This window comes from Beta vulgaris, chromosome 8 (assembly GCF_026745355.1).
Source record: "Beta vulgaris subsp. vulgaris cultivar EL10 chromosome 8, EL10.2, whole genome shotgun sequence".
In the NCBI taxonomy this organism is placed as follows: Eukaryota; Viridiplantae; Streptophyta; class Magnoliopsida; order Caryophyllales; family Amaranthaceae; genus Beta; species Beta vulgaris.
Window position 1 is genome coordinate 43,556,646 of NC_079209.1, and position 14,613 is coordinate 43,571,258.

Sequence of the window (14,613 nt, forward strand, 5' to 3'; positions counted from 1 at the left end):
ATCTATCCATCGATCGTACTCCCCGAGGTCACTACCTCTTAAATCCGTCCACTCTCCTAATCCGAGAGTGTCCAACAGATCTCTTACCCTCTCTTAGGGTTTTCCCCAAAATTACTAGTTCGAGTCGGAACTGTAATTTGGTGAGGAGAGACAATGCCCATGCATGGAAGACCTCACACGGTTCTATCCATCGATTGTGCTCCCCCAAAGACATTTCTTGGAATGAAAATTTTATTAGACCAAGCTTCGGTCCATACGAGTAAACATCAACGTTTACTTCGCTATGATTCCGAGGTCTAATGCATCCCGGCCGAGTTTAGGATATACTTGCTCCAGTCCTCCGTGTGAGGTTAGCCCCTCACACTTGTTGGCAGCAAGTATGCACTCCCCAAACCTCGACGATGCTGCAGAGATAAACTCTCGCAAGCCTACAAACGGCAGGCAAATCTTTCATTCCTTGTCTTTCGGCTTCCGCCGAAGTAACCGAGAATCAAATCTCTATGCCCCTACAAACAGTAGGTATGTTCACCTTTGATTCTTCGAACTTCGTCGAACGTCCAAGGTTGAACACTTCCGCTATTTAATGGTAGATGTCTCGGAATTCACTGAAGTTACGAGATCAAACACTCGTGGGGGTCACTAACCGTGAATTCCTCCATCTTACCTTTGTGGAATATGTTTATGTACTCGTTAGGCCTTGGTTAATACATAAGTTAATACTTTCATTTTCGGGGCAACGACCATTGATTTCCATGTTTTGGCTTGATTACCATGACTCCATGTTCATGCTTCGTCCAAAGGGACTGGCGTAACCCACAATAAAAGTGCCGTCTTTCTCTCTCTCGTAGTCTTAGGTGTTTGTGTGCTTTCTGATTTACGTATTTATAATATATAAAGTGCGCGAGCGTTAGAGGGCTGGTCTAGACGGGGTCTAGACGCCATCACGGGAACCTCTTGTTGTGGAAAAGGGGTAGCTCGAAAAAAATCCCGTGACAATTTGGTCCGACCTGCCGGAAAAATACGAAGCACTTACAACAGAGAACTCCGAAGAGACACGGAAAAGGTACTGTGAATGCTAACTCTCCCCCATCAAACTCGAACTCTCCTTCTATGAACGGAACAAAACTTCACTCTGTCCTCAATGAGGAAGACGTGGAATATGCCAAAACAATGGAATACTTAAGCGATTTGGCTGGCTCGATCTTTAATGCTGACCAACCATTGGAAACTTTGGCTCGATTGAAGTCCTTGGTGCATAACAACAAGGGAAACCTTGGCATCGATCAACCGGACCCATGGAGCAGTTGGAACGATGACATTTCGAAGGGTCGTACGTTCGACATCGACGACAAACTGTCGGGACTCCTGAGCGGATGGGGTTCAAGAATGGAGGACTTGGAAAATCTTGTTGGGACTCCACTACCAACACCTCGTCCCCCATCTCCGAGACCCAGTCTTCTAAGGACGGAGCCGGTCATGCGTTGCCTAGGAGGATGGTTTGTGGGAGACGAATTCAAAACATGGGACGAAGTCCCGGAATTACAGGATACCATGGCAAGGAAGGAAGAGATTACGCCTATAGGGTCGAAGAAAGACGTAGAGGTGGTCGTCATTTCTGACGACGAATCGGAATGCGGAGACCCTTGGGCGGGGCTGATTCGTCCGCGATTTATTATGGGGCAATTACAGCGACGAGGACGGAGGAACTACTCCCACGTCCCGATCGAAGATTCAGTTCGGTCCGTTCCAACCCTGAGATGGTTGGCTGCTGGTGTGCTGGGTGAAGCCTCCCCTTCCCCCTCTTATCTCAGATTTGTTTGAGTTGTGTTTGCGTTGGTACATTTTGTTGTTGTTAAAGATGTTGGTTTATTTCCTTTATTTTGATATTCGAATTTCAATGTAAGGATTGCTGTATTAATGTTTATGAAAGTGGCTTGGTTATACTTTGTTTTCATTGTATCGGAGCCGCATTGCTCGCGAGTTTTAAGCTAGTCAGATTTGGGTCCATCTGAACCAACGCAAGTTGGGATGACCCATGGTTCTGTCAAAAGGGCTAAACAATCCCCCATCTCCGAGACCCAGTCTTCTAAGGACGGAGCCGGTCATGCGTTGCCTAGGAGGATGGTTTGTGGGAGACGAATTCAAAACATGGGACGAAGTCCCGGAATTACAGGATACCATGGCAAGGAAGGAAGAGATTACGCCTATAGGGTCGAAGAAAGACGTAGAGGTGGTCGTCATTTCTGACGACGAATCGGAATGCGGAGACCCTTGGGCGGGGGCTGATTCGTCCGCGATTTATTATGGGGGCAATTACAGCGACGAGGATGGAGGAACTACTCCCACGTCCCGATCGAAGATTCAGTTCGGTCCGTTCCAACCCTGAGATGGTTGGCTGCTGGTGTGCTGGGTGAAGCCTCCCCTTCCCCTCTTATCTCAGATTTGTTTGAGTTGTGTTTGCGTTGGTACATTTCGTTGTTGTTAAAGATGTTGGTTTATTTCCTTTATTTTGATATTCGAATTTCAATGTAAGGATTGCTGTATTAATGTTTATGAAAGTGGCTTGGTTATACTTTGTTTTCATTGTCTCGGAGCCGCATTGCTCGCGAGTTTTAAGCTAGTCAGATTTGGGTCCATCTGAACCAACGCAAGTTGGGATGACCCATGGTTCTGTCAAAAGGGCTAAACAATGAATTAGAGAGGAACGCTTTGATGTAAAATGTAGTGCTTGTTAACCTTGTTCATGCCTCTAACCAAAAGGGAACCCGAAAGTCTGGATTGAGTCCATTCTCTCGGCAATTATATTGTGGGTTACGCCAGTCCCTTTGGACGAAGCATGAACATGGAATCATGGTAATCAAGCCAAAACATGGAAATCAATGGTCGTTGCCCCGAAAATGAAAGTATTAACTTATGTATTACCCAAGGCCTAACGAGTACATAAACATATTCCGCGAAGGTAAGATGGAGGAATTCACGGTTAGTGACCCCCACGAGTGTTTGATCTCGTAACTTCAGTGAATTCCGAGACATCTACCATTAAATAGCGGAAGTGTTCAACCTTGGACGTTCGACGAAGTTCGAAGAATCAAAGGTGAACATACCTACTGTTTGTAAGGGCATAGAGATTTGATTCTCGGTTACTTCGGCGGAAGCCGAAAGATAAGGAATGAAAGATTTGCCCGCCGTTTGTAGGCTTGCGAGAGTTTATCTCTGCAGCATCGTCGAGGTTTGGGGAGTGCATACTTGCTGCCAACAAGTGTGAGGGGCTAACCTCACACGGAGAGACTGGAGCAAGTATATCCTAAACTCGGCCGGGATGCATTAGACCTCGGAATCATAGCGAAGTAAACGTTGATGTTTACTCGTATGGACCGAAGCTTGGTCTAATAAAATTTTCATTCCAAGAAATGTCTTTGGGGGAGCACAATCGATGGATAGAACCGTGTGAGGTCTTCCATGCATGGGCATTGTCTCTCCTCACCAAATTACAGTTCCGACTCGAACTAGTAATTTTGGGGAAAACCCTAAGAGAGGGTAAGAGATCTGTTGGACACTCTCGGATTAGGAGAGTGGACGGATTTAAGAGGTAGTGACCTCGGGGAGTACGATCGATGGATAGATCCGTGTGAGGTCTTCCATGCGCGAATATTGTCTCTCCTCACCGAGTCACAGTTCCGGCTTGAACTTGTGATTTGGGTGAAAAACCCTAGAGAAAGGGTAAGGGACCGGTGGGATACTCTCGGGTGATGAGAGTGGACGGGCCCAAGAGGCGGTTGGCCTCGGTGTGTCGAGCGTAACAATGACGATTGTTGTCGACACGGGTTAACGGTTTTAACCCAAGTCTTGAGGAAAAGGCTGCATGTGGTACCCGGGCACATGAGCACTCAAGCATGCGACTGGATGACGGGTTAAGGTCATCAATCGCTCCAAAAGAGACCCGTGGTAAGGGAGACTTTTGGAAAAGGGGAAGATGCCCCTCCTCCGCTGAAAGGGAGGTACCTCGGATGATTACTTCCATTGATGTGGGAAGTAAAGCCATAGATTCCTATGCCGGCTTGAAGGAAATAATGGCGGAGAGGTTAAGGTTGATCCTATTGGCTTGCGATTGAGAACCACGAGGTGGTTAAAATCCAAGGCTCGCACGGGTGCGAAGGCCGTTGATCAGTTGAGGGTCATGAAAGGCATGGGATCAAGGGAACTCGTTATGAGGAAAACGAGTTCGTAAAGAAAGTGACGACTACTTACGAGGACTTTGGGCGAGGGAGAAACCCCCTCGACAAATTGCTTCGGTGGTTAAACCTGACGAGGACGTCAGACCTCCATTTAGTGGGGGAGGTTTGTAACCGTCACTTTTGTCGGCACTCGTTTAGGAGCCGACTACGTCTAGGCGCAATGCTAGACGTCGGACGAGGCCATGACGGTTAAGATATATAGATCTCGAGTGTCGTGACGACTAGAGAGTTATACTTAACCCTTGCCTGTCCGAGCTGAGTAACCTACGAGAAAGAACAATGTCCAAGAGGGGCGCACGGAGCGAAACGTGCGAGTAAACCTGAGGACGGTTCCGTTAAGTCTTGCGTGGTAGCACGACGCACGGTGTTGATGGGTTCACCCGTTAAACCAGCGTCAGCGGATCCTTAGCATAGCGGTCACACAAATATCCACGTTGTGGAATTATGGGAGACGGTTACTAGACGTTGGTAACCGCCCAACTGTGATTGACTAAGTAGCTTGGTGACTTGGTGGCGGTTACTAAGGCTACGGCTGACGCAAGGATCGTATGGAGCGGTTATCATACGATGGTAACCGCCCGTCAGTCATAAAAGGGTGTGGCGTAGTGACTTGGCGACAGTTACTAACACACGCCTAGTGCTGACAAGTAGTTCCTTATTTTAAGGAGCGGTTAAGGGAAGTTATCCTGAGTAGTGGGTGGTTATAGTAACTACCCACGTGCCCCATATCTCCTTGAATAGCGGAGCGGTTATAGGGAGTGTCAGAGAACACACTTCCACTCCGTAGAGGCGGTTACTCTTGACGTGGCAAGCGGTTACTCTTGACGTGGCGAGCGGTTACCCATGAACATTTACGATCATAACATGGGCGACGAGTGTGGCAGACACTTGTACGCCACTGAGAGAGCAGTTATCCGCGGCGGTTATTTAGTGAGTGAGGAGAGTGGGCGGTTGAGTAACCACCCACGTCCCTCACCACTCTCCTTGAAATAAAAAGGCCAGTCAAGCAAGTAGTGGGAAGTTACCCACGTTGGGAGAGGCACATCATCAGAGACAAGTAGTGGGTAGTTACCCTTGCTAGTGGGTAGTTATCCTTGTTAGTGGGTAGTTACTTACTTATGTGGCTGGGCTGTAGCCACTCTAATGTACTATAAATAGAGAACCTGTTATAGTCATTTGGACACGGGAGATTTCCGAGAAATATTAAGTCTTGTATTGTGTTTGCTCTTGAGAAATAAAAGTGCCGTCTTTCTCTCTCTCGTAGTCTTAGGTGTTTGTGTGCTTTCTGATTTACGTATTTATAATATATAAAGTGCGCGAGCGTTAGAGGGCTGGTCTAGACGGGGTCTAGACGCCATCACGGGAACCTCTTGTTGTGGAAAAGGGGTAGCTCGAAAAAAATCCCGTGACAAGTGAGTTGGTTGTTAGCCTTACAGTTAAACATGTTCAACAAAAACCCTTACAGTCCAATAAGAGATATGCATACAACACAAATTAAACTAATGGCACAAATCAACCCAAATATATAAAAAAAAAAAAACAATTCTATAGACAAATTACTGAGATCATCGCAATGTTTTAAACTAAACTAAACAACTTGCTGGAAGCGTGGAAATCGCTCCTTATAAATTGTGTGTAGTGTAGTCCAACCAACTATGTTTATTATTACCCATAAGGTACCCAGCGAAGTGGATTATCGTATATCAAAAGACCCATATCTTGCTTTTCTTGAATAGCAATATGAAGTTGGTTGTTGGCCTTGGAGCGAAATGACACAAGACGAATTGTATCACCTCTCTTCAGTCGATTAGCTTCCATGACTTGCGGCCATCCATTTGTGAGCATATAGCTGTATCCTGGAACCTTGTTATTAGTTTGGATATCCACTCGACTTAGCCACAAATCATACATAACATATCCCATGATTGCCTTCACTTCAATCATGGTATAATTATTCATGTGATCCTTTTTTTGAAGATACAAATGTTCTTCTCTTGTGAGAAACACAACAAGAATCTGATCTGCTGGGATTGTAAGTCGTGCTTAGCTTGCTCATCACTAAAATCATAGGGAGTAAGCATCTTCACCAAGATTATCTTGGGATCAATCACATCCTTAATATGCAACCCAGTATCCATATGTCCCAGCAGTGTTTCTAGCTGCATAAAACTTGGAATTGGTTTGTTATTGGTATTGATCATCGACGCAGCCGGCCAGTTCATGTATTGGGTATCATCATCTCGGTGACGTTGATGAGGAGTTGAAGGAATCGCTTCTTGTGGGCTGGTTATGTTAGTTGTTTCGTGTTGTTGTAGGCTACTTATTGCTACACTTGGTGTCTATATTAGACCTGCACGTAAGGCTTCGTGAGTTGCAGATATAATGGTACATTTTTTTTTTTGACTATGTTGTTGTTATCTTAATTTCATCTCCATTTCATATAGCAGTTTGGTTTCTTTATATTCTCCACAAATAAATTAGCATGAATATTGAATCAACTTAAACTATTTACAACATATTATTAACAATCAAATTTTTCTTTGTGACAGGTACAAAGCTTTTCAAAGTACGGATTGGAAGCATTTTGATATTTATATATTTTTCGTTGAATCAAGAATGAAGAATTGGCTTCTATTTTGTGTTGAACATTATTTTGGGTTTAAAAACTTTTTAGCTAGCAAACGGGCTTGATAATCATTTTGTAATTTTGTACAGTAAATAGTACTTGTACATATTTGATGTCGACTTTTTGCTATAATATATGACTTTTTCGAAGCCATTTTTAATGCATTATTAGTAGCTTTTAGTAATGGAATTACAGGGAATTCGTTTAATTAGAAAGTAATTGATTCGACGTTGCAATTATATTAAAATGTGTTGCATATGGTTAAGAAAATGTTGCGGGCATATGATTTGAATATTTGAATAAAAGTGTTGCATATAAACAAAGATAACGTTGCAATTGTCATTGTTTAAAAACTTAAAAGTGTTGCATATGGCTGAAAAAGTGTTGCACTTGTGATTTATAAACTATGTAGAAGTGTTGCGTATAGATGAAAAAGTGTTGCACTTGTGTTTCTAATAAATGTAGAAACGTTGCATTTGATGAGAAAAACGTTGCCATTGTATCAACGTATAATCTTAAAAGCGTTGCAATAGAAGGCCAAAAACATTGCACTTCAAAAAGCGTTGCATTGGACAAATCATGCAACGTTTCTATGAAGCGTTGTAATAGCCCCTTGTAAGCGTTGCATTAGACCTAATGCAACAAGACTTATTGAAATACTTTTAAAGCGTTGTATTTGATCTTTTGCAACATTTTTATACCTTATAGCAACGCTATTGAAGCGTTGCTATAGCTTAGTTATGTAGTAGTGATGTTTCACACAACGACATAAAACATGCAAATCCAATTGAATATAAATCAGATATACATGAACTAAGAATAGTTGCCTATTATAGACACATATCGTGTCTCCCCATTTAGGGATCCGATGATGAAACATATTGTTGTCTTGATTGGTCCGACCCAAGGATAGAGAAGTCTGAAAAGCCATACAAAACCATTTCGAAAAGTGTTAAAGCACGCGCGCTATTTTATTAAGCTCAATTAATTATTCATATTATATTTGAGCCCAATTCTTTGAAAATCTCAATTAATTGATAAATAGAAGCCAATTCTTCATTCTTGATTCAACGAGAAATATATAAATATCAAAATGCTTCCAATTCGTACTTTGAAAAGCTTTGTACCTGTTACAAAGAAAAATTTAATTGTTAATAATATGTTGTAAATAGTTTAAGTTGATTCAATATTCATGCTCAATTATATGTGGAGAATATAAAGAAACCAAACTGCTATATGAAATGGAGATGAAATTAAGATAGCAACAACATAGTCAAGAAAATCATGTACCATTATCACTGCAACTCACGAAGCCATACGTGAAGGTCTAATATAGACACCAATAATAGCAACAAGTAGACTAGAACAACACGAAACAACTAACATAACCAGCCCACAAGAAGCGATTCGTTCAACTCCTCATCAACATCACCAAGATGATGATACCCAATACATGAACTGGCCGGCTGCGTCGATGATCAATACCAATAACGAATCAATTCCAAGTTTTATGCAACTAGAAACACTGCTGAGACATATGGATACTGGCATGCATATTAAGGATGTGACTGATCCCAAGATAATCTTGGTGAAGATGCTTACTCCCTATGATTTTAGTGATGAGCAAGCTAAGCACGACTTACAATCCCAGCAGATCAGATTCTTGTTGTGTTTCTCACAAGAGAAGAGCATTTGTATCTTCAAAAAAAGGATCACATGAATAATTATACCATGATTGAAGTGAAGGTAATCATGGGATATGTTATGTATGATTTGTGGCTAAGTCGAGTGGATATCCAAACTAATAACAAAGTTCCAGGATACAGCTATATGCTCACAAATGGATGGCCGCAAGTCAGGGAAGCTAATCGACTGAAGAAAGGTGATACAATTCGTCTTGTGTCATTTCGCTCCAAGGTCAACAACCAACTTCATATTGCTATTCAAGAAAAGCAAGATATGGGTCTTTTGATATACGATAATCCACTTCGCTGGGTACCTTATGGGTAATAATAAACATAGTTGGTTGGAGACTACACTACACACAATTTATAAGGAGCGATTTCCACGCTTCCAGCAAGTTGTTTAGTTTAGTTTAAAACATTGCGATGATCTCAGTAATTTGTCTATATAATTGTTTTTTTTTTTATATATTTGGGTTGATTTGTGTCATTAGTTTAATTTGTGTTGTATGTATATCTCTTATTGGACTGTAAGGGTTTTTGTTGAACATGTTTAACTGTAAAGCTAACAACCAACTCACGAAGCTATATTGTCATAATTCCCTTTTTTGAACAAACCATATAGCTTTTCTACTATTTACTTTCGGATAAATGTCAATAATATATACATAAACGCCGTTATTATATAAATTACTTCTTACGTTATAAGTTAAATCATATTTTGACCAGTAAGGGATAAAATCAAAACACTTCGACCACGAAAGTGACTGCTTAGCTTTTTTTTGTAAAAGGAGGTAGTAGTCACTACTACATAACTAAGCTATAGCAACTCTTCAATAGCGTTGCTATAAGGTATAAAAACGTTGCAAAAGATCAAATGCAACGCTTTAAAAGTATTTCAATAAGCCATGTTGCATTAGGTCTAATGCAACGCTTACAAGGAGCTATTGCAACGCTTCATAGAAACGTTGCATGATTTGTCCAATCCAACGCTTTTTGAAGTGCAACGTTTTTGGCCTCCTATTGCAACACTTTTAAGATTATACGTTGATACAATGGCAAAGTTTTTCTCATCAAATGCAACGATTCTACATTTATTAGAAACACAAGTGCAACACTTTTTCATCTATATGCAACACTTCTACATAGTTTATAAATCACAAATACAACACTTTTCCAGCTATATGCAACACTTTTAAGTTTTTAAACAATGACAATTGCAACGTTATCTTTGTTTATATGCAACACTTTTCTTCAAATATTCAAATCATATGCCCGCAACATTTTCTTAACCATATGCAACACTTTATAATATAGTTGCAACGCCGAATCAATTACTTTCTAATTAAACGAATTCCCTGTAATTCCATTACTAAAAGCTACTAATAATGCATTAAAAATGGCTTTGAAAAAGTCATATATTATAGCATAAAGTCGACATAAAAAATGTACAAGTACTATTTACTGTACAAAATTACAAAATGATTATCTAGCCCGTTTAATAGCTAAAAAGTTTTTAAATCCAAAATAATGTTCAACACAAAATAGAAGCCAATTCTTCATTCTTGATTAAACGAGAAATATATAAATATCAAAATGCTTCCAATTCGTACTTTGAAAAGCTTTGTACCTGTCAAAAAGAAAAATTTAATTGTTAATTATATGTTGTAAATAGTTTAAGTTCATTCAATATTCATGCTCAATTATTTGTGGAGAATATAAAGAAACCAAACTGCTATATGAAATGGAGATGAAATTAAGATAGCAACAACATAGTCAAGAAAATCATGTACCATTATCACTGCAACTCACGAAGCCATACGTGCAGGTCTAATATAGACACCAATAATAGCAACAAGTAGATTAGAACAACACGAAACAACTAACATAACCAGCCCACAAGAAGCGATTCCTTCAACTCCTCATCAACATCACCAAGATGATGATACCCAATATATGAACTGGCCGGCTGCGTCGATGATCAATACCAATAACGAATCAATTCCAAGTTTTATGCAGCTAGAAACACTGCTGAGACATATGGATACTGGCATGCATATTAAGGATGTGACTGATCCCAAGATAATCTTGGTGAAGATGCTTACTCCCTATGATTTTAGTGATGAGCAAGCTAAGCACGACTTACGATCCCAGCAGATCAGATTCTTGATGTGTTTCTCACAGGAGAAGAGCATTTGTATCTTCAAAAAAAGGATCACATGAATAATTATACCATGATTGAAGTGAAGGTAATCATGGGATATGTTATGTATGATTTGTGGCTAAGTCGAGTGGATATCCAAACTAATAGCAAGGTTCCAGGATACAACTATATGCTCACAAATGGATGGCCGCAAGTCATGGAAGCTAATCGATTGAAGAGAGGTGATACAATTCGTCTTGTGTCATTTCGCTCCAAGGCCAACAACCAACTTCATATTGCTATTCAAGAAAAGCAAGATATGGGTCTTTTGATATAAGATAATCCACTTCGCTGGGTACCTTATGGGTAATAATAAACATAGTTGGTTGGAGACTACACTACACACAATTTATAAGGAGCGATTTCCACGCTTCCAGCAAGTTGTTTAGTTTAGTTTAAAACATTACGATGATCTCAGTAATTTGTCTATAGAATTGTTTTTTTTTTTTATATATTTGGGCTGATTTGTGCCATTAGTTTAATTTGTGTTGTATGCATATCTCTTATTGGACTGTAAGGGTTTTTGTTGAACATGTTTAACAGTAAGGTTAACAACCAAATCACGAAGCTATATTGTCAGTATTCCCTTTTTTGAACAAACCATATAGCTTTTCTACTATTTACTTTCGGATAAATGTCAATAATATATACATAAACGCCGTCATTATATAAATTACTTCTTACGTTATAAGTTAAATCATATTTTGACCAGTAAGGGATAAAATCAAAACACTTCGACCACGAAAGTGACTGCTTAGCTTTTTTTTTGTAAAAGGAGGTAGTAGTACACACTACTACATAACTAAGCTATAGCAACTCTTCAATAGCGTTGCTACAAGGTATAAAAACGTTGCAAAAGATCAAATGCAACGCTTTAAAAGTATTTCAATAAGCCCTGTTGCATTAGGTCTAATGCAACGCTTACAAGGGGCTATTGCAACGCTTCATAGAAACGTTGCATGATTTGTCCAATGCAACGCTTTTTGAAGTGCAACGTTTTTGGCTTCCTATTGCAACGCTTTTAAGATTATACGTTGATACAATGGCAACGTTTTTCTCATCAAATGCAACGCTTCTACATTTATTAGAAACACAAGTGCAACACTTTTTCATCTATATGCAACACTTCTACATAGTTTATAAATCACAAATGCAACACTTTTTCAGCTATATGCAACACTTTTAAGTTTTTAAACAATGACAATTGCAACGTTATCTTTGTTTATATGCAACACTTTTCTTCAAATATTCAAATCATATGCCCGCAACATTTTCTTAACCATATGCAACACTTTTTAATATAGTTGCAACGCCGAATCAATTACTTTCTAATTAAACGAATTCCCTGTAATTCCATTACTAAAAGCTACTAATAATGCATTAAAAATGGCTTCGAAAAAGTCATATATTATAACAAAAAGTCGACATCAATTATGTACAAGTACTATTTACTGTACAAAATTACAAAATGATTATCTAGCCCGTTTAATAGCTAAAAAGTTTTTAAACCCAAAATAATGTTCAACACAAAATAGAAGCCAATTCTTCATTCTTGATTCAACGAGAAAATATAAATATCAAAATGCTTCCAATTCGTACTTTGAAAAATTTGTACCTGTCACAAAGAAATTTTGATTGTTAATAATATGTTGTAAATAGTTTAAGTTGATTCAATATTCATGCTCAATTATTTGTGGAGAATATAAAGAAACCAAACTGCTATATGAAATGGAGATGAAATTAAGATAGCAACAACATAGTCAAAAAAATCATGTACCATTATCACTGCAACTCACGAAGCCATACGTTCAGGTCTAATATAGACACCAATAGTAGCAACAAGTAGCCTACAACAACACGAAACAACTAACATAACCAGCCCACAAGAAGCGATTCTTTCAACTCCTCATCAACATCACCGAGATGATGACCCAATACATGAACTGGCCGGCTGCGTCGATGATCAATCCCAATAACGAATCAATTCCAAGTTTTATGCAGCTAGAAACACTGCTGAGACATATGGATACTGGCATGCATATTAAGGATGTGACTGATCCCAAGATAATCTTGGTGAAGATGCTTACTCCCTATGATTTTAGTGATGAGCAAGCACGACTTACAATCCCAGCAGATCAGATTCTTGATGTGTTTCTCACAGGAGAAGAGCATTCGTATCTTCATAAAAAGGATCACATGAATAATTATACCATGATTGAAGTGAAGGTAATCATGGGATATGTTATGTATGATTTGTGGCTAAGTCGAGTGGATATCCAAACTAATAACAAGGTTCCAGGATACAACTATATGCTCACAAATGGATGGCCGCAAGTCAGGGAAGCTAATCGACTGAAGAGAGGTGATACAATTCGTCTTGTGTCGTTTCGCTCCAAGGCCAACAACCAGCTTCATATTACTATTCAAAAAAAGCAAGATATGGGTTTTTTGATATACGATAATTCACTTTGTTGGGTACCTTATTGGTGATAATAAACATAGTTGGTTGGAGACTACACTACACACAATTTATAAGGAGCGATTTCCACGCTTCCAGCAAGTTGTTTAGTTTAGTTTAAAACATTGCCATGATCTCAGTAATTTGTCTATAGAATTATTTTCTTTATATATATTTGGGCTGATTTGTGCCATTAGTTTAATTTGTGTTGTATGCCTATCTTTTATTGGACTGTAAGGGTTTTTGTTGAACATGATTAACTGTAAGGCTAACAACCAACTCACGAAGCCATACTGTCAGAATTCACTTTTTTGAACAAACCATATAGCTTTTCTACTATTTACTTTCGGATAAATGTCATTAATATATACATAAACGCCGTCATTATATATATTACTTCTTACGTTATAAGTTAAATCATATTTTGACCAGTAAGGGATAAAATCAAAAATCTTCGACCACCAAAGTGACTGCTTTTTTTTTTTTGTAAAAGGAGGTAGTAGTACACACTACTACATAACTAAGCTATAGAACCGCTTCAATAGCGTTGCTATAAGGAATAAAAACGTTGCAAAGATCAAATGCAACGCTTAAAAGTATTTCAATAAGCCATGTTGCATTAGCTAATCAACGCTTACAAGGCTATTGCAACGCTCATAGAAACGTTGCATGATTTGTCCAATCCAACGCTTTTTGAAGTGCAACGTTTTTGGCTCCTATTGCAACGCTTTTAAGATTATACGTTGATACAATGGCAACGTTTTTCTCATCAAATGCAACGGTTCTACATTTATTAGAAACACAAGTGCAACACTTTTTCATCTATATGCAACACTTCTACATAGTTTATAAATCACAAGTGCAACACTTTTTCAGCTATATGCAACACTTTTAAGTTTTTAAACAATGACAATTGCAACGTTATCTTTGTTTATATGCAACACTTTTATTCAAATATTCAAATAATATGCCCGCAACATTTTCTTAACCATATGCAACACTTCTTAATATAGTTGCAACGCCGAATCGATTACTTTCTAATTAAACGAATTCCCTGTAATTCCATTACTAAAAGCTATTAATAATGCATTAAAAATGGCTTCGAAAAAGTCATATATTATAGCAAAAAGTCGACATCAAATATGTACAAGTACTATTTACTGTACAAAATTACAAAATGATTATCTAGCCCGTTTGCTAGTTAAAAAGTTTTTAAACCCAAAATAATGTTCAACACAAAATAGAAGCCAATTCTTCATTCTTGATTCAACGAGAAATATATAAATATTAAAATGCTTCCAATTCGTACTTTGAAAAATTTTGTACCTGTCACAAAGAAAAATTTGATTGTTAATAATATGTTGTAAATAGTTTAAGTTGATTCAATATTCATGCTCAATTATTTGTGG